Here is a 24,948-nt window from a genome sequence, read left to right as displayed (position 1 = left end):
TGCAAGTGACCTGTAAGGGGAAAAGAGATGCAAGGTGGCGCGAGAGGAGTAAAAGAGAAGAGTGAAGGAGACATGCAAGGGGCACGACAAAAAGGAAGGTAGCAGTGCAAGTGTACAAGTGTGCACGGAGAATAAATAGAAAGTAAGGGGGTGCAGGAAGCACCCAAAGAAGACAGAAAGAGAAGATGGCAATACAGAGAGGGGCTATAGGTGAGAGTGGTTGCACTGAGGAGGAGTTAATACTCTGGCATTTTCAAAAGTCTCTGACTTCACCCCATAAGTGAATGATATGCGCAAATAACTTTATGGAATAGGCAAGGTTCATCCTGACAACTTGAACTAACTTTTTGAATTCATGTTTGAACATGGAACGGGCCTGAACTTGGGGAAGGGAACCTTGAGAGGCTTATCAAAGAAAGCCCAGTGTGTGTTGATAAAACTGAACTGTGCTATATTCTGTTTTGGTGTTCAAAGCTGGAGGAGGCCTGAACTTGAGGAATGTAACCATGAGAGGCCTACAAAGAAATCAAAGTGCATCCTGGTACAACTGGTTTTGTGTTTGGAAAGGGACCTGAGCTTGGGGAAGGAAACCCTGAGAGACCTATCGAAGAAAGCCTAATGCATCCTGATAAAACTGAACTGAAACATATTTTGTTTTGTGTTGAATGTTGGAAGAGGCCTGAGCTTGGGGAGGGTACCCCTGAGAGGCCTGCAACAGCATCCTGATAACACTGGGTTTGTATGTGAAAGCTGAAAGGGCCTGAGCTTGGAGAAGGGAACCCTGAGAGGCTCAAACCAAGTGGAGACTTTTTGGTTATATTTATAGTGTTGAAAGGAGTGAAGTGTGGGGAAGTGAACCACGAGAATCTTAAAAAGGTACTGTGTTATATTTTTTTGTAGTGTTTGGAATTTGAACTAGTTGGTATTAGAAATCACTAGTCTTTAACTTATCAGATACCATATTATCCGACCAAGAAATCCAACTCCTTATTAAGGGCCTCTCTTTCGTCCCCACCAATAGGACGGATTGGTACTCCACGGAAGTGGAGATGAAACAATTCTTCCGGAAAGTTAGACTGAGTAACTATTTCCGAGAACAGGGGGAAGGCGAAACCGTAACTGATACAGGACTGAGGGTCCCTTCTGCCTTTACTCCATCAGACAATCAGGTGGCGGAGGAAATCATCTTATTTGAGAAATGTGTCCTGAATGATCTGAAAAAACTTCAGAGCACGAATCACCAGGTTAGAAACAACCTCTCTAACGAAGAGAAAAAAGCTTTGGAAGAATTAACATCTAACCCAAATCTGATTATCAAACCTGCAGATAAAGGGGGAGGGATTTTCCTTTTCTCATGGATGCGTTACAACCGCATGGCCCTGGACCTCTTGGAAGATACCCAAAGTTATTGTCCCCTGAGAAAGGATCCCTCATTAGATATAGAAAGAGAGATCAGGGATGTCACTCAATATGCAGCAGATCGATCATGGATAATGAAGGAAGAACTTGAATATTTAAATCATTCTGAGAAAAGGACTCCCTCCTTCTATAGCCTCCCTAAGATACATAAGGATCAAACACAGCCACCAGGCAGACCGATTGTGTCTGGTTGTGGCTCCATTTTTGGAACCGTTGTGTAAATTCATAGATCTATTCCTGCAACCAATTAGCAAACAAACTGACACATATCTGAAAGATACTACAGCAACTATAAAAATCTTTGAGGGAGAACCGTTCGATGCAGACCAGGACTTTTTAGTCACGATGGACATTACTGCACTCTATACTAATATCCCTCAGGAGGAGGCAATAGAGATAGTCCACCTTTTTCTTACCCATCAGGCAACCCAACACAGGGTTCCAGCGTCTTTCATAACAGAACTAATGACGATTGCACTACAAAGGAACTTCTTTGTTTACTCAGGGCAGTTCTACCTGCAAACAAGAGGTACGGCAATGGGAGCTGCCTTTGCCCCCAGCCTTGCGATCTTGTTTATAGCGGCCTTTGAGATGAGATATGTTCTCTCAGAAAACAACATCTATAAACCACACATTAGAAAGTGGTATAGATATATTGACAATGTCATTTTCCTGTGGAGAGGCAACATTGAGTCCCTACAGGAATTTTTATCCTACTTGAACTGCCAACACAACACTATTAAATTCACGATGTTACATTCCAAATCAACAATTAATTTCCTGGATTTATGTATCAACGTGAAAGTTGGACATTTGGCATGTACTTTATATAAGAAAACTACTGACAGAAACACTTTTTTACATTTTAAGAGTTTCCATCCTAGATCTCTTAAAGAGAATCTGCCATTCAGTCAATTTCTTAGACTTCGAAGAAATTGTACTGAGATTGCTGATTATTACACACATGCCAACAAATTAGCAAGTGATCTTAAGGAACGAGGCTACCCGAAGAAACTGGTATCCCATGCCCTAAAGAGAGCAAGATTCACGCCTCGAGAAAACTTGCTGGAATCCAACTCGAGAACACAAAAACAGGATCGCATAACATGTGTCACTACTTATAGCACACAATCATTTGCAATCAAGAAGACACTCTTGAAATATTGGTCCATGGTGAGTAACTGTCTCCAAGATAAAGGCAAACCTCTATTTGCATTTAAAAGATCGAGAAACTTGAGGGACAAGCTGGTACATTCTACTAGCCACGGCAAACCCAACACAAGTCACAGAATCCTTAGACCGTTGTTGGGACATTTCCCCTGTGGAAACTGCCGGGCTTGTAAATATACAAAGAAAATGTCCAATTTCAAAATTCAGGAGAGAACATGGGACATACGCTTTTTGTCGAATTGTAAAACCGCCAATGTCATTTACTGCATCCAATGCCCATGTGGACTGAGGTATGTGGGCCAGACCACAAGACCAGTCCACATAAGGATCAACGAACACCGATCCAGGATTAAGTGTAAGAATCATCAAGCGCCAATGGTGTCTCACTATGTGGCCTTTGCCCATACGTCTGAGGACATTCAATGGTGGGTATTGGATACTGTGAAAAATAGTTCCAGCCCTAAGGGAGCATTGAATGACAAAGAGTCTAGATGGATCCATCGACTGCAAACTCTTGATAAATTGAGAGGTCTGAATGAGGAAACCCCCTCCTATCAATTTTTACATTGACTTTGGATACCCCCCAAAATGTATCCTAGATTTTGGCGTGTGATTTTCCGTGTACTTTTCTGATGCTTAGCACGATCCATGTGGTCACTCCTTTCCCATGTTATTGACTATGACTGCTCTGCACTTACAGCAGCCCCGTAGCAGTAATAGCTCCAACACACCCAGGCAGCCACCATACAGACCAGATGGTTTTCCGTCTGCAATGCGCATTATTTTTTGATGTTGTATTTAGCGGCCTGGCCCGCTTGACCGCTGCACTACCATCACGAGCAGGGTGTTATTCCCCCTTCTGGCCACCACCACTACAATGGTGCACTTTTCTGGCGCCTGGACTGCATACCCAGTCTCGAATTACGCCAGTAACGTGGCTGCTCAGGCGCACGCCACACAACTCGATGATCTTTCATCTATACGATTGCATATCGAGCTCGCTTAACTCAATCAGGGCTGCATTACTATATCTTGGACATCATTGCCGTGAGGACCTTTCAGCCTCGCACGGCTTAACTGGTGAGACTGCGGAAACTGTATGATGATGACACGCGCTTCTTTTCATCCCGGTACACCCACATGACAGCCCTGCTGTGCTTATCAGAGTTTTTCTTCTCACATGGGATTCGGGGGGAGTATGAATGATTAGAGGCCATACTTGCTCTTGTTGCTCCCTGTAGTCCCCAGCCCACACCTTAGTTGTGGTCCGCATACAGTGAGCGCTTTACCTTAATGCATTATTTTGGCATTTGTTTTCCTTGACCTTTAGGTGCACAGATTCAAGACGAGTAACGAACGATCCATCTGATACGTGCACACAAGAATACACGCTACTTTTCAATGACCAGCATTAACCACGGCTTCAGGTCAGCCTCTTCTTTTAGTACTTTTACTGTCTATACACTGTCTACCACGTAGGCTTTAGGAACATGATGCGAGAGAACTTGACATATTTTTCGGGTTCTACTCTTGTTTCCTCCCTAGAAAAGCGATGCGAATATCGGGCCCTTTGCACCTGATTGCATTCAAGCTAGTTGACACCATAATACTCCAATCCAGCCGAGTCGAGATTTGTCTCCAGGCACTTCTTCTATTACTCCATCTGAGGTAAATTTACCCTCCATGAGGTGGGGCACATTACCCAGATCTGGTGATGTTATTACACCGCATTATGTTTCTTTGCTTGTTTCTATCAATAAGTCTTGATCTGTACTTGATCTGTACTATCTGTTCCTCTGACTCAATTTAACTATACACAGACTTAAGCACTTTTTATTTTTTGGATTATGGGCACACACTTCTGCCAGAAGCACTACTCTCTAGAACTTGACTTTTTTCTGGCTTTGGGTGTTAATCTCCGCTTTTCTTCCCTATCCTTAGCGGAGGTATTGATCACTTTTGTTCAAGACTTGAGTTTCTCTTCTTTTTTTACATTTATTTCCGACAGGAATTGAAATGTTTTTAATCTTTCATTAGCCATCTACGGGTGGCTTTTTAACTTGAATTTTTTGCCCTTTCCATTTACCCTTTTCTGTTTTTTTCATAGGGGTTAAAAACCGTATACATCTGACTTTTGGTCCTGAGGAAGGCGTTTTCTGTTTAGACCTCTACGCCGAAACGTATTTGACCACACCTGACTGACCTCTTTGGCTGACAGCGGTGGCCACTGTGCCTATATGCATTAGGCCAGTTCACACATACGTAGACCTGAGCAGCACTGTAAGAAGCGGTTGGCAAGTGTGAATGTATAAACCAAGCTTACACTAGCCATACATCTCCACACCCCACTAGGAATTATAATTGTTTCTTTCGTTCCTTGGTTTTCCTTGGAATGTACACAGGTGGACTCCCATAAATAAAACAGGGTGAAAACTAAATAACTTTATAATATTTTTCTGCCTATAAGGATAGAATTGATGTCCTGTGATATTTAGAATTGTTTTGTTTAAATGTAAAGTCTTTTTTTCAGTGGTTTGTCCTTTTGAACTGTTTAATTTTTTGTATATTTTCTTTACTTTACCTGTTTCCAATTATTATTGTTTTTTTACGGTGCATGATTTATTCTGATGCCGTTAACATGATTATAATATGTTATGTATTCAAAATTGAACCTGCTTCCAGATAATATTTTGTTAAATGACATTGAGGCTCATGCACAAAAGATTGTTTTATGTTTTTCATTAAAATAACGAGAAATACTAATTTTTGTATGATCAAGATTCTGCATTGTGTCAAATGTATATCTTCAAAGCAATGATCTTCTGATAACATTAATGACATAATTATATGCAAAGAAGAGGTTAAACACACATAACTTAGGAGCAATAGATTTAGTCTGTGGTAATCCTTGTTTAAACCAGTTTAACACACAAACTGAGGTTAGAGAAAATAAGGTGAGCATCGGTAATGGATATACCGCATCACCATTACTTTATTCCCTGTGGGGACACAATTTTGTGATTTTTGTTGGTATTAGAAATCACTGCACAGGCTGTGTGGAGGAGGCCTTTTGAACAGCCCTGTTGATTGAACTCATTTTTGGGACATTGCCCAAACTGCATCTGGTGAGAAGACCACCTGAAACCAATCTTGGTTTCCAACTTTTTGTTGAATCACTATTTTCCCTTTTAAGAAGACGTCCTATCACATTTTTGAAAGGAGTGAGGGCAAGCATAGGTTTAGATAGAGGCAGACTTTTAATTTGGACTGCTAGACAGCGACGGCCATTAGATGCATCAGTTAAGGGAACCACTCCTTTAGAGTTAGGGCCAGTCGGGCATTACACCAACCCCAGAACCTTAGTAACTAAAGGTTTTAAAACAAATAATTTTGAGTCTGTGTCTCACAGTATGCATTGGCTGCCAGACGCTGCCCAAATACAGTTCAAGGTGGCTTGCCAAATACATAAATGTATTCACAGCAAAGCCCTGGTTTATGTTCAGTATGAAGAGCTAGTCAAATATGAGCCCACGAGGGTAATGCGATCTTATAACACTAATCGTCTGTGTTGTCCTAGATTTAAACGGACTAAAGGAAATGGTAGGTCCTTTCCAGTCCAGGCAGGCTACATTTGGAATGACCTACCTCTGAATATATGGCAGTAGGAGAATCTCCCCTCATTCTGTGAACTGTTGAAAACTGCCTTGTTCAAGTAAACTATTTCTATTTAGCTAATAGAATAACCTTCTCTTCTTCTGTCTTGACTTCGATGTTTTTGTCATGTGTGTCCATGTGCGCCCTGATGCCTGTGGACTTTCAGCGTGCTAAATAATAAACATGCGCTAAAGGAAAAGATGCTGCATGTGGCAAAGGAACGAGGTCTAAGTGACTTCAAGGGTATGCATTTACAACTGTTCCAGTATGTATTGAATTTAACACTCCAAAGGAGTCACCAGCTGAAGCTGATCACTGAAAATCTCAATCACGAGGGGGATCTGATATAAATTGACATTCCCTATGGGAGTGCAATTTGAATGGAACATAAAAATGCAAGTGGTCAATGATTTAGACAAGGGATGCAAGTTGCTAAAAATAGCGATCTCTGAGCAACAGAGGCTGCCTAGCAACAAGAAAACCCCTAACCTGAAAGCAAGTGCAACTAGGAAAACGAAAAGAAATAAAACAAATACATGAATAATAATACAAATCCATGAATGCATTCCTAATACACACTGGGATAAAATGTTCTGGCCTTGACTAACTACTCTACACAGCACAGAAGGATTTAAGGAAAAGAAAAAAACTGAACGAGATGGCAACACTGTGAATTGCAAGAACGAACAATGACATATGACTCCTAGAAAAGATTAGAGGAAGTAAATGACACACTGATGAAGAGAACTTTAAAGAAATTATTAACTATTGTCAGTGAGACAAAGTCTTGGTGGCGAAGCATCGCATGCAGACCCTGCACAATACAAGCAGGTCTACAAACTTGTCAGTAATGTTTCATATTATAGAGTTGAGGGAAGTGGGCGGGGTGTGCGAGGGAGCGTCTATTACAAGTGTGACGGTCCGGAATTATGGGTGCTAGTTGCACCGTACCAGCACCCATTTCTAGACCACCACACTGCATCTCGGCGGATGGGGGCCCTTGCGCCCGGCAGGTCTGATTTGCTGGGCGTAACGTCTCCCGCCCGCAGCATTTTCACAGAAGCAGTGTCCCCATTCCCATGGAGTCCCATGGGAATGGGGATTAACATTTTCCGGCACCTGACTTCCCGATCCACCGGGACTTGTAATGTACCAGTGGCACCAGGGAAGTCAGGCGCTGGAAAAGTGCTACGGGTCTGGCGGCAACCCACCAGAAGCACCAGCAGGGTTACCGCCGGACTCATAATGAGGCACACATATCTCTGAATATGAGGGAACAAAAGTCCCTGAATAAAAGGACACACATGTTTCACCTGCTCAAAGACCTGAATATGGCCCTGATTTAAGAGATTCACCCTCTGAGCATGAACAAAGATCAGCTTAGAAATAGATACTTCTCCTTACAGTTCACTGAAACAGCACCGACCAAAACAGCCAGGGTGGCAATCCCTTGTAGAAAGTCCTTTGGCTTGGAAGTGATTAATACTCTGATAGATACTGGTGGTAGGTATATAGCCGCAACGGGTAGGCTAGGAAGCAGACTGCTTACTGTAATTTATGTGTATGCTGCAAGCATGAAACAGGCTGAATTTTTACTGAAACTTGCCCGCTGTGCAAAGGGGGAAATGTATACAGGGAGGACACCTGCGCATACTTAAGGACAAATATCTAGACCACTCCAAAGGGAACCACGCACAGTGGGTGCAGGCCATGGAAATGCACAAACAAGAGTTGTTTAATCTAGGCATTTCTGATACATGGTGGGAATCACATGAAGAAGGAAGGGACTTCTCGCTATTCTCAAATGTGAATAGAATTTACACTAGAATAGATTACCTCTTTGCCTCCCAGACACTAAGATGCAATATCAGATGTGTAAATGGGGGATATACCGATCTCAGACCACAGCCCGATCAGTCTGCAACTCAATCTAGGAAACCTACTGAGCACCCGTTGCCTAAACATTTACTCAAGGACCCAACAGTCAAAGAAGAAATAGTGGCGCAAATCAATGAATATTTTTATAATAATCTGCCAGCCGACACGACCTTTAATAATGCCTGGGACCGATTTAAAGCTATAATTGGGGGAGCATTCCTGTCCTTCATCCTCCTACCTAGATTAAAGAGGAGCGAGAGTGAGAAATGATTGCAGGAGCTATAAGATCTGGAAGCAAAATATAAAGTGGGGAATCCCTAAGAGTTCTCAGGAAGATACCCGCTTTAAGAGGCCAACGAAACACAGGCAAGTAACAGAGCGTAACACCTATTTCTAAATCGTAAATGTATGCACTACGATAAAGCAAAAAAACCAAATAAACTCCTGGCCCAGGCACTATGGGTGAAACAGGTTATGGCATGAATTAAAGCACTGAAGGGGTCCAGAGGCTCCCTGATATGATAATGAGGGCATAGTAGAGACCATGCAGTATTTTATGAGACACTGTATACAGAAGAAGGGACAGCCAAAATGCAGAGTCACAGATATATGTATGAGGCGAAGCTGGAGAGCATCACAGAAGAGCAGAATGTCTTTTGGATAGGCCCATAACTTCCGAGGAGATCAGAATAGCCGTGGAATCTCTAAAGGTTTGCAAATCTCAAGGGCTGGATGGTCTGTCCGATCAATTCTATGACATATTCTGTAGGGAATTGCTAAACCTCATTCCTGATGTCAGGTAAAATAACTTACACCATGAACCAAGCAATAATCAGTGTAATACCTAAACTGGACAAGGATCTAAAAAAATGTTGTTCATGCCGTCCCATCATAGCTCTGTTGATTCTGGATGAAAAGATATTTGCAAAACTATTGCTGTTGAGGCTAGAGCCGATACTTGCGCAACTTATTCAATCAGACCAGATTGGAATTGTGGCGGACAGGAAAACCTTTGACAATGTCAGGATGTTGGTCACCTATTAACAAAACAAAAAAGATTTTGGAGAGATCCAGCTCTGCTACTAGCACTAGATGCCGAAAAGAAAGGGTCAACTGAGCTTTTTTTGAGGGTGGTACTCACGGAATCGAGATTCAGATCCAGCAATATCCAATGGATCTCTGCTATATACATAGAGCCCACTGCCAGTGTAAAGGCCAACAGATTATTACCGGCCCCTAAGCATTTAAGCAAGGGAACTAGGCAGGACTGCCCCCTCTGTCCCACTGGCACTTTGTATTGGTTATGGAGCCATTCGCTAGGAGAGTTAGGACTAACCCAGGGATACAGGGGATTACATTTGGAAAATGTTAATATCATTTAGCATTATTTGCAGATGATACTACTAAATTTTAGAAACTCAGGCACTTCTCTGGCGGCGGTGCAGAAGGAGCTGAGAAAGCATGGACTAGGCTCGGGTTTTCATGCCAATCACAAGTCAGAGAACTTAAATTTAACAACACCCATGGACGGAAGAACTGCCTTGCAGGTTACATAACCTTTCAAATAGTAAAAAACCTGCATTAAATACTTGGGAGTGCGATTAATGACCAATATTACTGAATTATACGATCTAAACAATCCAGAGGTGTTGGTCCAAATTAGGGGACATGGCAAAATGGGGGAGGATCACTATTGCATGGTTCGGCAGATTAGATACAACTAAAACGAAAGTATTTCCTCACCTTGTATATTTATTTCAGGTGCTGCTGATTAGTGTCCACAGGCAAGAACTAAAGAAACCACAAAAGGCCATCACTAAGTTTATCTGGAAGGGGGAAGAGAGTAGGATCTCCAAATCGGTTCAGATGGCGGAAGCCAACAAGGCAGAGTTGCAGAGCCCAATTTTTCAGGCATACTGTGTAAGGAACTCATGGTGGCAACAAGTAAGAGTAAGGCTGTCAGGAATCGGCTCACTCGATTGCATAGGCTCGCACCTGTGCCTGTTGGGACACCATCTAGAGCTGTAAAATCGCCCAAGCCCTTGGTACCCTGCTCCCGATCATTTAGGATGCCATCTCTTTCTCTGTTTCAGCAAAGAGCAGCGTTTCTCACAAGCTGGCGGTTGCCGCGGAGGCATTGGAAGCCTTTCGTTGCTCAACATCATTCTAGAGGGAAACACTTCTCCCGCTCACGTGACATGAAGGCATGTGACACAAGGAGAGTAAAAGACCGCCCCAAGCCACAACTCAGCGCTTCTGATTGAAGTTGTTTTAGGACTTCCGTGTTTCTGCCCGACTCTGTGTGTTTCTTGGATTCTGGACTCTGGCTTCGTTTCCCAGGACTTGCCTTGCTGAACATCTTGACCCTTTCACTGCCCACTCATTGTCGACTATGCTTGTCCAATGGACAGCCTTGCTGAACTTCTTGACCCTTTCACTGCTCGCTCATTGCTCACTCTGCCTGCCCAATGGACTATTTCCGCCACTCCCACATGGAACCATTTTCGCACGGACTAGAGATGCTTGCAGCTTTGTGTGGGTTTCCATCCAGGCGTCCGCGTGCTGTCGGGATAGCTCTCTGATACTGTGTGTGGATTCCAGACTACAGTTCTTCCAAGGATTCTATTCAGGCATCCTCGTGCCGTCAGGGCAGGTCTTTGCTGTTACTTGGACCCCCGAATCTTCACCGTATCATCTGGACCATTCTCTGGTAAGAACCTTCTTCCTGTTCATGGTATTTAAGCCTAGTCTCCCTGTTCTTGTTATTACCCAGTGCGGGTTCTGTTGTTTCAGGTGCTTCTATCCCCTTGGGAGGTATGCAGGGACACTGAATCAGTCGATCCACTCCACTACCCGTTATCCGCCATGGGCTACCCACAGATTGATAGATTGGTTTTTCCATCAGACTGAGTGTTTTGGAGTTGACTTCTGGAAACCGAGTTGTAATAATTGCTTCTTCTTCTTTCCACAGCCGGTATGTCATGGGTGTGTGTCCCATCTTCCAACTACTAGATCCCTCTGCTTGTAACCATTCACACAGAAGAGGGCTACAATACTAGGAAGAATTTGTCAGCAACTTACCAGTCGTGTCTCCCTTACCAGTGCCCCCTCCACCATGCAACACAGTCTTGGCAGTGAGTCCTAACAAAGACAGACACAAGTGATCACAGTTCAGGGGTGTTTATTGAACAATGAATGCAGGGTGGAAAAACTCCTAATCCAAACCTAAATCAAAAGAAAAATAAGGCAGTCCTACTGGTGTTGAGTCAAATAAAAAGGCCTATACTAAGAAACCTATTGCCAAGCCTTACAACCAATTTTAAAAACGGTGTGGGACAGTTTTCAAGAAAATAAAGAAGTGTTCTCAAATAATATGTCAGGATGCGGTAGCCTGGGTCTCCCTTCCCCATGTTTTGAGCACGGGGTAAAGTGGGATCTTGGAGCTTCTCCAGCATGAGGCGACAGTTCAAATGGCAGCTCTAAGGGCCATTGATGGCCAAGTCTTGGTTCCAGTGAAAGTCTCTTGCTTTCGAGGGCCGGATGAATTCAATATAACTAAACAAACAAATGTTCCTTCAACAATTGAAAGTTGGTATCTTTCTTTTTACTTAGGTTGAGGATTCTTCACCCTTGGGTCCCCCTCTTCTGGGCGCTGACCCCTCTTGATTCTTTCAGCCTCCCTCGTCCAGGTCCACTATGGCTCTTCGGCTTTCTGCAAAACTTAATGTACTTTTCTTAACATTTCAACATGCACAATCATCTACAAGGTTCACTCTTATCAACACACTGTTTCCTGGGACTTTGGACTTTGCCCCTCTTTACTGGCATCCCTCGTTCTGGTTCACTCTGGCTCTCGATTAGGGCAATAGTAACTCACCCCTAGGTTCCCCTCTTCTGGGCGCTGACCCCTCTTTATTTTAAACAAAGCTTTTTTTATACAGTTCAATGCTTGTGGGATTCGCTCCCCTTGCTTTTCAACAGTTTGTAGATCAAAGCCTTTTGATTGTACAGGGGTTTTGCTTGACCTCCTATATGACCACTTTGACCTATCTTGGCAGCCTTTCTATGGCCCTCTGGGATCTGTAGTTTCACTCAGATGGGGATTGACCAGAGTCTCTCAAGTTAGCACCCACATGGTGCTGGTTCCCGTTGCAGCTGGTCTCCTCTTTACACTGTTTCATTTCTTTGAACTTAGTTCAATTTGCTACTTTGATTCATCACAGCCCGGCTCTTATCGGTTCTCCCCTTGACTCACCGGCTGTGATCAAGTGCTTGGCTTTCCATCTTTCAGAGTCAAGGCTGGTACCACAGTGGCAGGAATCTCCCTCATTCCTGCTTATCGGCATAGACTTGCCCTGTGTACCGTTGATATCTCCGTCAAGACACTTTTGCTATTGTCCGAGGCCTTTTGTCCTTTTCCACGAAGGTTCCATGGGCCCGGGATGGAAAGGCCAATGTCCCTTTAGATCACCACCCTCTCGCTTCCCACCGCCTTTCTCCTTCTCTTGAACTGCCGTGCCTCTTTAGCTGTCTCATCGTGCTGTCTGCCATGCTTGTCCTGTGCTCTCTTGCTCTACCTTTTATCCCTGTGGGGAAAGGAAAGGGCTGTCAGCTGTGTGTGATTCTGATCAATTGCCTGACTTTGCCTGACCCTTGTATTGGGACATGTCAAGTAAACGGCTCTGGTGTGAGTCCATCATCTTTCGTGTTCTGTGAAAGTGTTTGTGTCGGAAAAGGGGGGCAGTGTTTTTGAATGTCCTACGTGAGAGGATGGGGAAAAGGTGTTGAAGGAAGGAGGATACTGTGTCTCACCTGTCGGTATCCCACGCCCACTCCCCAAGGACCCCCCATCCAGGTAACCCTCCCTCACTGGCCCACCCCCAGGAACTGGATCCAATAGTGATGGCCGTGTCCTGGCAACCTGGATGACAGATCCCCAGGGACTAGCTAGGGAGACACCTTCAGGTTTCTCACATACACTTCCTCCATGCAATGTAGCCATATTTGTTTCACAGGGGAACCGGGAAAGGAAATCTACATTTCCATGTTCTTTTCCTTTCTGGTGTTCCACTGTGAAACAATAGGGTTGTAGTTCTAGAAACCATTGCATGACCTGAGGGTTGGACTTTTTGCATTGGCTAATCCAAGCTAAAGGTGAGTGGTCTGTTATCAATGTGAATTTCCGACCCAATAGGTAGTACCTAAAATGAATAATGACCCACTTGATGGCTAAGGCCTCTAGATCCGCCACAGAGTAATTCTTTTCGCTTTGGAACAACTTACGACTGGCATATAATATGGGATGTTCTAGTCCATCGCAAATTTGGGACAGGACTGCTCCTAACCGTGTAAGGGAGGCGTCCATCTGTAACACAAACTCCTTTGAGAAGTCAGCTACCTTTAGGATTGGGTTTTGGCATAACATCTGCTTTAGGATGTCATAGCATACGTCGTCATCCTCGTTCCAATTAAGTTTCTGGGGTTCAGCATTTTTAAGTTTATCTGTCAGCCGGCTGTTTTGTCCGAAAAGTTAGGGATAAACCTACGGTAATATTCTATTAACCCAAGGAAAGCTCTAAGGTTTCTTTTGGTCTAGGGAATTGGCGTTTCCAAGGCGGCTTTTACCTTTTCCTGTTAAGGTTGTACCTTCCCATTCTCTACAAAAAGCCTAGATATTTTATGGCTGATTGTACCACTATGCAATTAGATAGATTAGCAGTTAGGCCAGTATTACTGAGGACATTCATGATGGTATAAAGATGGAAGAGATGGTCCTCCCAGGTCTTAATATAAATGATGATATCCTCAATGTAAGCTCCTCAAAAATCAGAATAGGGCTGTAGGATGTGTAAAGACTGGTGGGGGGTATCTGTATTCCTGCCCTCTATATGGCAGAGTAGAAGCACAGAGCACCCCAGGCAAGATTCTCTATAAGGTAGCTATGAATGAGCAATCAAGGATTAAGCTCTCAGGAGGTGATGCAGGCTGGTTCTTAAGTACAGTGTAGTCCCCAAGCACCCACAAAGGAATGTCCACACACTATGTTAGTGATAACACAGTTCTTTATATAAATAGGCTCAAGTTATGTAAACAATCACAATAACACCCTTTGTGCTCAAGTTAATCTAAAATGGTAAATATATACTGTTTCTATGTGGTACCACAATCACTCTTTGATTCCATTAAAAAGCATCAACTGTACTCAGTTCAAATGTCATACAAATCAGTTAATAAAGTGAACCAACAATAGACATAGGAGGAAAGCAGGTTGGTTAAACAACAGGCATCGAGGCAGCAGCTTCAGTCCTGGCGGTGCTGATCGGCGATCGGTCATGGACGCCCTGCGAAGACGAGGCGTGCGGTGCACCTCGACGATGATAGTTCATTGCCACAAAGAGTCACTGAAGAACTTTGGGCCAGCAAGGGCATCGGGTCATCGGCGTCCTTGTGGTCTTTGGGTCTCGGGAAACCCACCGGCGGTTTCTCCTCGGCACGTCGGCGGCCTCGAGTTTCTCCGGCGGCACAAAGTGATCGGCGGTGTGGGCGAGAGAGTCCTTGGATTCAAATGTTCTTAGGCAATGGAGCGTTGCGGCTCCGGTCGTCAGTGGTACAGTGTCAAGCTGTCCCTGTTTCTGGGCAACATGGCTTAGATGGTCCACCAGCGGTTACGGTGGTCCTCCGAACCCTGGTCGACGACTGTGCATCAGGAATGTCCAGGGGCTTTACTTCGGATTCCTCAGCAGTCCCCGTCTCTAGTCGACAGTCTTTTGAAGGCTGGCTTCCAGGGCTCTTCTGCAAAGGTTTAGCGCTCTGCACAATTCTCCCCCATAGCTCAGGGAGAGGTCTCGTAGCCAGGTCCTCTCTCGGACCAGTCCTCGACAAACTCGACAGCTTTCAGATTGGGTTGAAGCAAATGCAGCAGCAAGTCTTCTTCTTCCAGCTGGGCTTAAAGGATAAGTATCAAGTATCAACTTCAGCTTCTGAACAATTTTCCATCAGTGAGAGGTCCCCAGATATACTGTTTGGTCTCTCATTCACTCTGATGGGTCACACTCAGGCAACCACTCAGAAGGGCATTCATGCAGGAAGGCAGCCAATCAGTCCCACAGTACATTCAGGCCATTATCCTCCCTCCAGACACTCACAACAAGGAATATGTATTGGGACAAGTACCTAGCCATTCACTCCACACTGCATTCATACCAGTTTGAGGCAGGGCTGTCTCAGTCTTTGTGTCACATACCAGAAACAAGACACCCATACCAAGAAGTGTATATTGGTCACACACTGCATTCACCCAGGTCCCACCCCAAGGTACCCACAACATACAGTCACTGGGAGGGCTCCAGCCAGTCTGGCCTGGACTTCCCCACAATACCATATATGGAACTTCCACCCAACAGCCAGTCAGGGGAAATGGACAGAGTTAGGGCTTCCCAGGATTTTGGGAAAACAAGGTAACCGGCAATAGAAAGCAAGAGGCCACAGGGGCCATCTTGTCTACTATCAGGAATCAACTGATGCCAATGGCAGGGCCCGGGGATCAAAAAATGGAGGATACTCAGAGCACCTGTCAAATTCAGCATGGAGCTGCCACCAGCCCATACCCTGCTTGATGGGCCACAAACAGGTGCCCAAAAACATACATTAGGGGTACAGAGTTGTACCCCCACCCATGGGTGCCATAAAGGTATCCCAAGGGTCTGTACACCAAACCAAAAAGAGAAAGAGCTGCACTGCCAGGAGTCCCATATGGACTTCTGGGAAGATTGTAAGGGAGAATTCTCAAGAATGGCTAATTTCCCTTTCCTACTGAGTCCTTCAGCAGCTTTGCTGGATTTCTAGGATTTATTTTTTTTCACCTGGTAAGCCTTTTTTCCCACTCTTACATCTGTTTTGTTGTGTGTTTAACATTTTTGTGTTCATAGACTGTGGAGCCTCACCTACTCCATAGGCATCAACTTTTTACTGTGTGTCACACTGCACAATTAGTGCAGTGAAACAGGGTTGTCTTTTTCAGAGGTCCCACTTTACACTCCATTTTCTGGGACTGACTACTGTCTCCCAGAACATGTAAAGTTGCCATTGACTTTATTAATCTTTTTAAATTCACAAACCCAGTACAAACTATCTTCCATAGAGTATTGGAAAGGGTTAATAGTTATCCCTTTTTGTCTGTCTCTCATGGAACATTATTTTGTTCCCCTTTCTTTAAGATATGGCTGGTGGCAGTGGTATCTGCCATATTCTTCCTACAGGGATCTATGAAAATAGGCTTGATACTGTTTTAAGCTAAATTAGTAGCCTCAAACTTTAATCCGCTGGACCCCATTTACTTTTAATTGTTCTGGCTGGATTTATTCACCATTTCTATTTGTAAAAGTCTTTCTCATGTTTAACTCTGCGCGCCAAACCAGGTTTGGTTCCTTTGTTCGCCGTCCTTTGGCGGCTGAGAGTCTAGGTAGACAGGATGTAAGTGAGGGGTTTTAGGCCCCCTGCACAGGGTCTCCTTGGAGACCCAAGTCGCACTCTTGTTTGATTGGCTAGGTGACTGTCCGGATAGGACAGCCACCCTGCTGTGTGATTGACAGCCAGCCTGTGTGAATGGGGGAAAACTGCATAAAAAGCAGGTCTCTGGGACTTGGAAGGCAGAGTCGCCACTGGATCGAGAGAACCAAAGAGAAGCAGAAGGAAGAGGACTGCTGCAACTACTGAACCTCCCGGTGAAGCCCTGCCGCGGTTCCGAATCTCCTACACTTCAACGACAGAGAAGATCTGCAATGAATCTTCTTCCCTTGAGCTGGTGGGACTAACCAGTCCGCCAAACACCAAGCAAGGCCTCCCTCCCCGGTCGAATTTGCTGTGCATCGCTGAAGTGAACCGGATAGCCAGGAGGACCGGGCCCTGTTTGGGTTTTAAGGATCGCACCTTTTAATTGTTGCTTTGCTCTGCTGCTGGTTTCTTCCCTGGGCAGTGCAGGACCCTCCAGTCTTCCTCCTTTGTGTCAGCCTGACAGTCGCTTCAGGAACCGTGAGCCTGCAGGATCAGCCAGGAACTTCTGCCTCAGCTACAGCATTCTTCTTCTTCTAAGGTACTGTTCAAACCCAGTTGTTCGTTCCGTCCGACCGTGGTGAAAGTGTTTTAAATCTTTCGCCAATCCATTGGCTTGTCCTTCTCTACTCTTTAAAGTAACTTTTCTTCCGACCAGCTTCATTTCAAACTCTTGGCAAAGACGTAACCGCAAACTACTCTGAACTGTGTGATCCTCTGCAAAGACTCTGAACCATTGACATTGGCCCCGGCCTATTGATTTGAATCCTCATTGTAGTAAGCCTTTTCTAAATTGCCCTGCCTACTTACTTGTTGGTGCTGTTTAATTTTGTATAACCTTGTCTTTCCCTCCCTTTTTAAATTGCTGGAGTGCCATTTTGCTCACACTTCATTTTGAGCTTAACTTGTCCAGAATGCATTGGGTGTTGTGTAGTGTATTAAGATTGTGATTTTCTGTTGCTTTACTTAGTGAACTGTTTTACAAATGATTGTGTAAATAAATGTATATTCTTTTACTCAGAAACCTTGAGTCAGTGTTCTTTTGAACCATAGCAATTGCTGTCCTTTGTGTACCTTCTGATACAGCTCACTTTACTCTTGAGATAAGTCTGGCTGCTCAGCCATCACTACCACTTTACTGTGTAGTATGGGCTTGTACCAAAGGTGAATTTGTACTGTCACTTGTAGTCTTAATTGTGTGTGGTGTTCCCAAAGGGTACTGCATATGATTCTGCCTAACACTGGTGTACAGCGGTGAGGATCAAGTATAGTGATTACACTTAGAGTGCTGCTATTACCTTGGATCAACTAACCACAAGGCTAAACATCACTAAAAAGCTATTTAATCATGTCTGATATAGAAAGCTACAGTCAGGAAACCCTCCTTAGTTACACTGTTGATTATCTGAAAAATCTGCGTAGAGAAAGGAATCTCTCTGCTAAAGGCAAAAAGTCAGAATTAATTGAAAGGTTGTTAGAGAAACAAAGTCTGGAGAGTGGGTCTGAAATACCTAATCCACCAACAAATGTGGAAAATTATTTTGATGATAATGTGTCAGTTATTATGGATGAGTTAAATGAGGCAGATGTGTCTCCCAATGTAGGCCTTACTGCTCCTCTACCTGCTCAATAACCTCAACCTTTGTCCACTGGGAACCCATCAGGTCCTACACTCAGTCCTGAATTCATTGCTTTAGAAAAGATGAGGCTTGAATTGGAATTCAAGCGTATTAATGCTCAAACTGAACAAAAGCATCCAGAACTTAAACTCAGAGAAATGGAGTTGAACCATGCACTAGAAATGAAGAAATTGTCTATTGAAAATGCTTCTCTCCCAGAGTCTTCTAGGTCTTCCAGTCCTAAGAGACCCCGTATGCCTAAATAAATTGTTGGTATGTATGAGGCTAAGCTTGATATTTTGGATTGGTTGGCATTGTTTGAGTATAACCATGGCATTCAAGACATTACATGGAATCAGTTGTTTCCTTGGCTCTTCCCTAGGCTACCCACTGTTGCATCTGATGTTGTGATGGAGTTGGGGGAAGTGGATAGGATGGATTATGAGTGTGTGAAGCTAGCTTTAATTGCTAGATATGGGAAGACCCCTTCCCAGTACCATAAGAGGTTAAGGACCCTCAAAAAGCATGATGGTACCGCTTGGGCTACCTGGGTATGTGAATGTTTGAAAAACGTAAATGGTTGGGTTAAGTGTTACAGAGTAAACACTTATGAAGGTATGAGAAATCGTGTTATGTTGGAGTCAATTTATGATGCCTGCTCTCCTGAGCTCAGACAGCACTTGACTGATTCTAAGGAAATAGATCCAAAGAAATTAGCTAAGGCTGCTGACTTGTAGGTTGCCAACAGGGCTACTCACAGGGATTCTGGAGCAACTCAGAAGAAGGATGAGGGAAAGAAGCCAAAGAAAGATAACAAGGAGAATTCTAATACCTCCAATCCAAAAGAGGGCCCCAAACAAAACAATAAGGGTAAGCCACAAGAGAAACCGAGTCAGGCTATTGCACAATCTGGACCCACACCAGATGGAGGTCAGAACAAACCCCCATTCATCAAAACATTTGGGAAATGTTATGTTTGTGGGTCAACTGACCATGTGAAAGGGGATCCAAGATGTATGGGGAAACCATCAGGGGTCCACACTGTCTCCTTAGCTTTCTACCCAGACAAAGAAGTACCTATGGCAAGTGGAAACTTTCACCTACTGGCTGATGAACCCATGAGAGTCTTAGCTAGTGTTTCTTTAGTGTCCCTGGGTTTTTGCGAGCAACAGAATGTATATGTCTATAATTCCATCCCAGATTATACTAAAGAGTACGATAAAGATAGTGTTCTTGTGACGTAAAAGCAAGGAAATATCGAGGCTGAGTACCACAAAAGGAAATACACCAAACACGGGCTATAAAGATTCACAGATCTTTAATACTGGGCAGTTACAAAGAAACACAGATCTGATACAGATAGCTGTCTGGCTCTCGACACCCCGCAATGAGTACCAGCCCGTCAGAGTGAGGAGGGAGAGTGCTGGACATCTAAGCATTTGGGTTTATATACATTTCTAACAATATTGTCCAGCCCCTCTGCATGTTAATAATCTGTGGTCTAGAGTTTGTGCCGAGTTCACCTATAGCTCATACAATAATATGCACACAGATTACATGAGTTTGTATTTCCCTCAAATTACAATGGCAAAGTGTATTCCTGGATTTAGCAGTGAGCCACATTAGATGGAGGTCAGAACAAACCCCCATTCATCAAAACATTTGGGAAATGTTATGTTTGTGGGTCAACTGACCATGTGAAAGGGGATCCAAGATGTATGGGAAAACCATCAGGGGTCCACACTGTCTCCTTAGCTTTCTACCCAGACAAAGAAGTACCTATGGCAAGTGGAAACTTTCACCTACTGGCTGATGAACCCATGAGAGTCTCAGCTAGTGTTTCTTTAGTGTCCCAGGGTTTTTGGGAGCAACAGAATGTATATGAATATAATTCCATCCCAGATTATACTAAAGAGTACGATAAAGATAGTGTTCTTGTGACATAAAAGCAAGGAAATATCGAGGCTGAGTACCACAAAAGGAAATACACCAAACACGGGCTATAAATATTCACAGATCTTTAATACTGGGCAGTTACAAAGAAACACAGATCTGATACACATAGCTATCTGGCTCTCGACACCCCGCAATGAGTACCAGCCCATCAGAGTGAGGAGGGAGAGTGCTGGACATCTAAACATTTGGGTTTATATACATTTCTAACAATATTGTCCAGCCCCTCTGCATGTTAATAATCTGTGGTCTAGAGTTTGTGCCGAGTTCACCTATAGCTCATACAATAATATGCACACAGATTACATGAGTTTGTATTTCCCTCAAATTACAATGGTGAAGTGTATTCCTGGATTTAGCAGTGAGCCTTAGTATACCTTCACAATGTAGTTCTGCCAGTGTCCATGCTCGACATTCACATAACATTGTCCTCGATGTGTATTCGTGGATGAGGCTTGTTAGTGCAGACAATCCTAGGACAACAAGTCATTCTCGGTGCAAGGTCTCATTACCTAGTCTAAACAGTCGGCCCTCGGACAGTCTAACCATTAACAGAACTCAAAGGTCGGGAAGGCTTGGTTGCAAGTTAGAAACACAGTCCACCATTTTAAAACAGAGAATCACACAAACAGAAATCAAAATGGCGGATGATTCTAAAATGGCGGCGAAGTCGATCTAAAATCGGAACTTTGCAACACGGTTTTGTAACGCTCACCTGACTCCCATGGAGGCGCTGGCCTGGTTCGCGCTGCTGTGACCTCTTCTAAGGTGATGCGCAGGGTTCGGAAGACGGACTGGACCGGGCCCCCAAATCTGGTTTGTCTGGCTCGCAGAAGTATCCTTCTGTAGGCGTAAATAGGGGATTAACTGTCTGCGGGGTAATGGAATCGGCCTCACACTTTCCCCTCTCACCCTCCTTGAAACCCTTCTGTGATTCCTCGTAGCGTCTCACCTTAGGGTCTGGAAGGACGAGCTCTCCATCCTGCTTCTGATGCAGGGGCGCGTTGGTATCCAGTTACTTCATTGGATTTTCGGATTGGTGAGAACCAATCTTGCTTGGCTTCCAGGTAAGCTCTTTGATAAGAGGTTCCCCTTGTGTCCATGCATTAATGTACTAATGCTAGTGTCTTTTTCCCCATAGGGGCCGGGGTACAGAATGCCGGGGAACAGGCACCGACCCGAGATGAGAGGTGAAATCCTTGTAGAAATCAGGTAAGTCTTTAATGAGCGTTTTTTGGTAATGTCTTTTCATTCGCTCATTAACGCTGATGTCTCTTTTTCCCCTTCGGGGCCGGGGTCCGGAAATGCCAGGATCCGGCGCGGACCCGAAATGAAGAGGGAATGAATCAACAGGTAAGTCTTAACATGGAGATTTAGCTTTCCTTATTCCCTTCTCTCTCTCACCTTTTGTTCTGGTCTTTTTCTCCCTAGGCGCTGGGGCGTGACTGCGAATCCGGATGATCGCTGCTGAACATGGAGGCGCCCTGTAAAGGTGAGTGGAATGCGGCGCTGCAGCGATCGATGCGATGAGCTTTTAAATAAAAGTCTTCCTTTTCAGGATTGTCGGCGAGATGTCTCCGGGATGCGGATTTAGCAGGTAAGGACTTTTCCTTCTTCTGTTCTCTTCTTCACTTCCTTTGCAGGTGATCCAGGATGCTGGCAGGCGTGGTAGAAGTCAGGATGCAGACACGGTGAGCGTCCAGCTGCTAGATGCAGAACAACGCGAAGCACGTGTGGCTGTTCGGGTGGGGTTTAAATAGCCTTGGAAGAAGTTCCAGGTATGTATCCTTCCTCCAATCAGGTATGTATCCTTCCCCGACCACGCCTGGATGGTAAATTAGTCCCACAGGTAAAGTAGTTCCTTTCAGGCCTCAAGGAGGCCGGGATCCTGCAGCATGGTCTGCATCAGGTAAGTGCACCCAAGCACTCCCATAATGAGCCTGGCGCCTATGGCGCCAGGACTGATGTCTTTTATGAGCCTGGCGCCACAGGCGCCAGGACACTGTCCAAAGGGCCCCTATATGGGGTTGCTGGGTCCTTCCTTGGGGACTGGATGTCCGCTTTCGGGGACGCAGAGCTTGAACCGGCTCCCCGGGAGCGGGCATCATGACATGTTTTCTTCGCAGAGTGACTAGGCTTATGCCAATATAAATCAAAAGGAGGCATGATATGATTTCCCGTTTAACAACCCTCCTTTTGGCATAAGTCAAATGCTAAACTACAACTAGTCACTTTACGAGTAACTCCACGTCTCAATGTCCATACAACCTGAATCACAATCATCAGAGATATCAATTGCCATAAGGTCTGTAACAGAAATTTCCTTCAACACAAATTCATTGGTCATTCTTTCCGGTGCGCATACCTTTTATCCTAACGTTCATTTAGTCTGTGCACAACATCCCCCTAACATTGAACATCTGGCAGGAAAACATTGTATACAGCAACAGCAGAACAACAGAATACCCAGAATAATCAATAAGACTGAAAGAAGCTTCCATCCCCACGATCGTAAGAAGACCCAGAACCAAGTGCTAAGATCCCAATTTCCCTCGGGAACATGCACTTCTGAACTAAGGATGTGCAGATTTTGTACAGCCTTAAAGATGGTTGGGGAGGAATCTGGATTGAAAACACAACAAGCGAACCCCACTAATTTGCATACTCCACCACGCTCAGCCAGGATGACGTCTAATGCCATCCGGTTCTGTAGTGCCACTAATCTGATTGCCTTTTGCTCTAGAGTCATGTTATTGAGTATGTCAATGGTCCGGTCGATGGTTTTCTCCAGTACTCTCGCTAGACTTCTGATATCCTCGGAATTCATAATCTGACCACAAAATGGTACAAAGGATTTCGCTACATCGCCCAGAATTGGTGGAGGAGTATCGCCATTCTCGTCCCGCCTTGGACGAGCCCTAGAGATTTCCATGGTACTAGCTATAAATACCCCAGGCAACAGAATTCCTAAATAACAGGTTCCCTGCCAATCCCTAGGTAGCCATGGGAAGGCTTCATTACCGCAACCGAAGTAGACAGGTTTGCCTACATAAAAAGGTCTGTCCTCACTAGTCAAGTTTGCAACATTGGTGCAACCCTTGAAATTACCCATTGACTGAGTACCATTCCTCTGTATGCAGAAAGAAACTGAGTTGGGGCTGTGGTTAACAGTGTAGGAAGGTGGCGTGGCATCCCTATTGCCCATAGGAGCCATCTTGAAAGAGATCAGAGATTGAAAAGGTCGAGACAGTCTATCAGAACGCCTAATGGAAGCAACATTAAGCTTGCTTCTATTTGCAAAAAGTGAGCATCCCAGGGGCGTTAGAACTCGTCTTTCAAACTCATTCAAATTCGTTCCATCAAAGTTCCCTGAGATGCTATCGTTCTATCGACCAAAGAATACTGCCCTTAGAGAATCATAACATGCAGAAGTTAGAGGCAAAGGATGAATATACCAGCCCAACTTTTTGTCTCCATGTTGCGGTAAATGAGAACATACCCAACAGTTAGACCTGTTCAAAATGGCATGTGTTGCATTCATTATAAGTAGTAGTGTGTTATTGTGTTAACTCTGTCTGTGTTGAGAGTCTCCTGGAGAAAGAGTATGCAGATGCACGAAAGGTGTAGATACAGTGGGTACATTTTCAGTGAGCAAAAATGTTTCTAGCGGACGTACTTCTTCCATATACCAAAATCCTAAGGCAGTTACTATTGTGAAACCGGTTAACATGATTACAAGAAAGCAATACGTTTTAAAAGACCATGGGCCTCATTAGGACCCAGGCGGATTTCGCGGTGCTAAATGCACCGCGAAGCACGGCGGAAAGCCGTCGATAGCGCCATGGGGGTTGGCGGATTTACCGCCCCATTCCGACCTCGGCGGAGCGGTAAATCCCCAATCCCCATTCTGCCCTTCCCCATTCCCATTCTTGCCCCATAGGGTATAATGGGAGTGGGGAAGGAGTTAATTACGCCACCGTAAAATACGGTGGCGTAATTAACAACGAGGTCCCGTAGCGCCATGGTTTTCTCCGCCTGGTAAAACCAGGCGGAGAAAACCTCCATGGCGCTAAGGGAACTCGTAGTACGGCGGACGGGTCCCCCGCGATTAGCGCTGGCGGAAACCCGATCCGCCAGGGTCCTAATGAGGCCCCATGTATTTGATCGTCCATTGTCTTTTCTGGCCACAGAGTCACTTATTTGTTCCGTACGGGTAGAGGCGATAACAGGCATTGCTCCTTTGAAATGAAAACTCTGTAGTCCGTTTTCTGGTGATCTCCAGATCACGCGTTTTCTTAGTCTTTCCCTATCCCCAGCCAACAACTTTCCTTCCGATGCAAAAGATGGGCGAAGAACAAGCCCTGCAATTATTTTCCTGTTGGCACAGTCGAACCGTGCAGTAGGTCTAGCTCTGTGGACGCAGATTGTACCTTGTGACTCCTGGTACAGTGTGATCTGCGAACAGTGTGTCGTTACTTCCTGATGGAAGTGGGGAATTTTCAGCAGAACCTAACAGTGGTGCAAAAGGATCTGCAGGAGAGTGTGGAGATGAAGCAGCTGTTTCCCCAGGCTCCGCGGGCTCAGGGAGTGTCTCCGTAGCACTCTCAGTACTGCTCAATGCTGAATGATCATTGGGAGCAGAGCGAGTACGTTTCTCCATATCTTCTTTGTTGTGTGGCAAAGGGAAAGGTATCCTCTTGACATG

Source organism: Ambystoma mexicanum, chromosome 4p (genome assembly GCF_040938575.1).
Source record: "Ambystoma mexicanum isolate Mex_15411 chromosome 4p, UKY_AmexF1_1, whole genome shotgun sequence".
NCBI classification, from domain to species: domain Eukaryota; kingdom Metazoa; phylum Chordata; class Amphibia; order Caudata; family Ambystomatidae; genus Ambystoma; species Ambystoma mexicanum.
The sequence above is the reverse complement of the archived record's forward strand: the minus strand, read 5'-3'. Positions refer to the sequence as shown.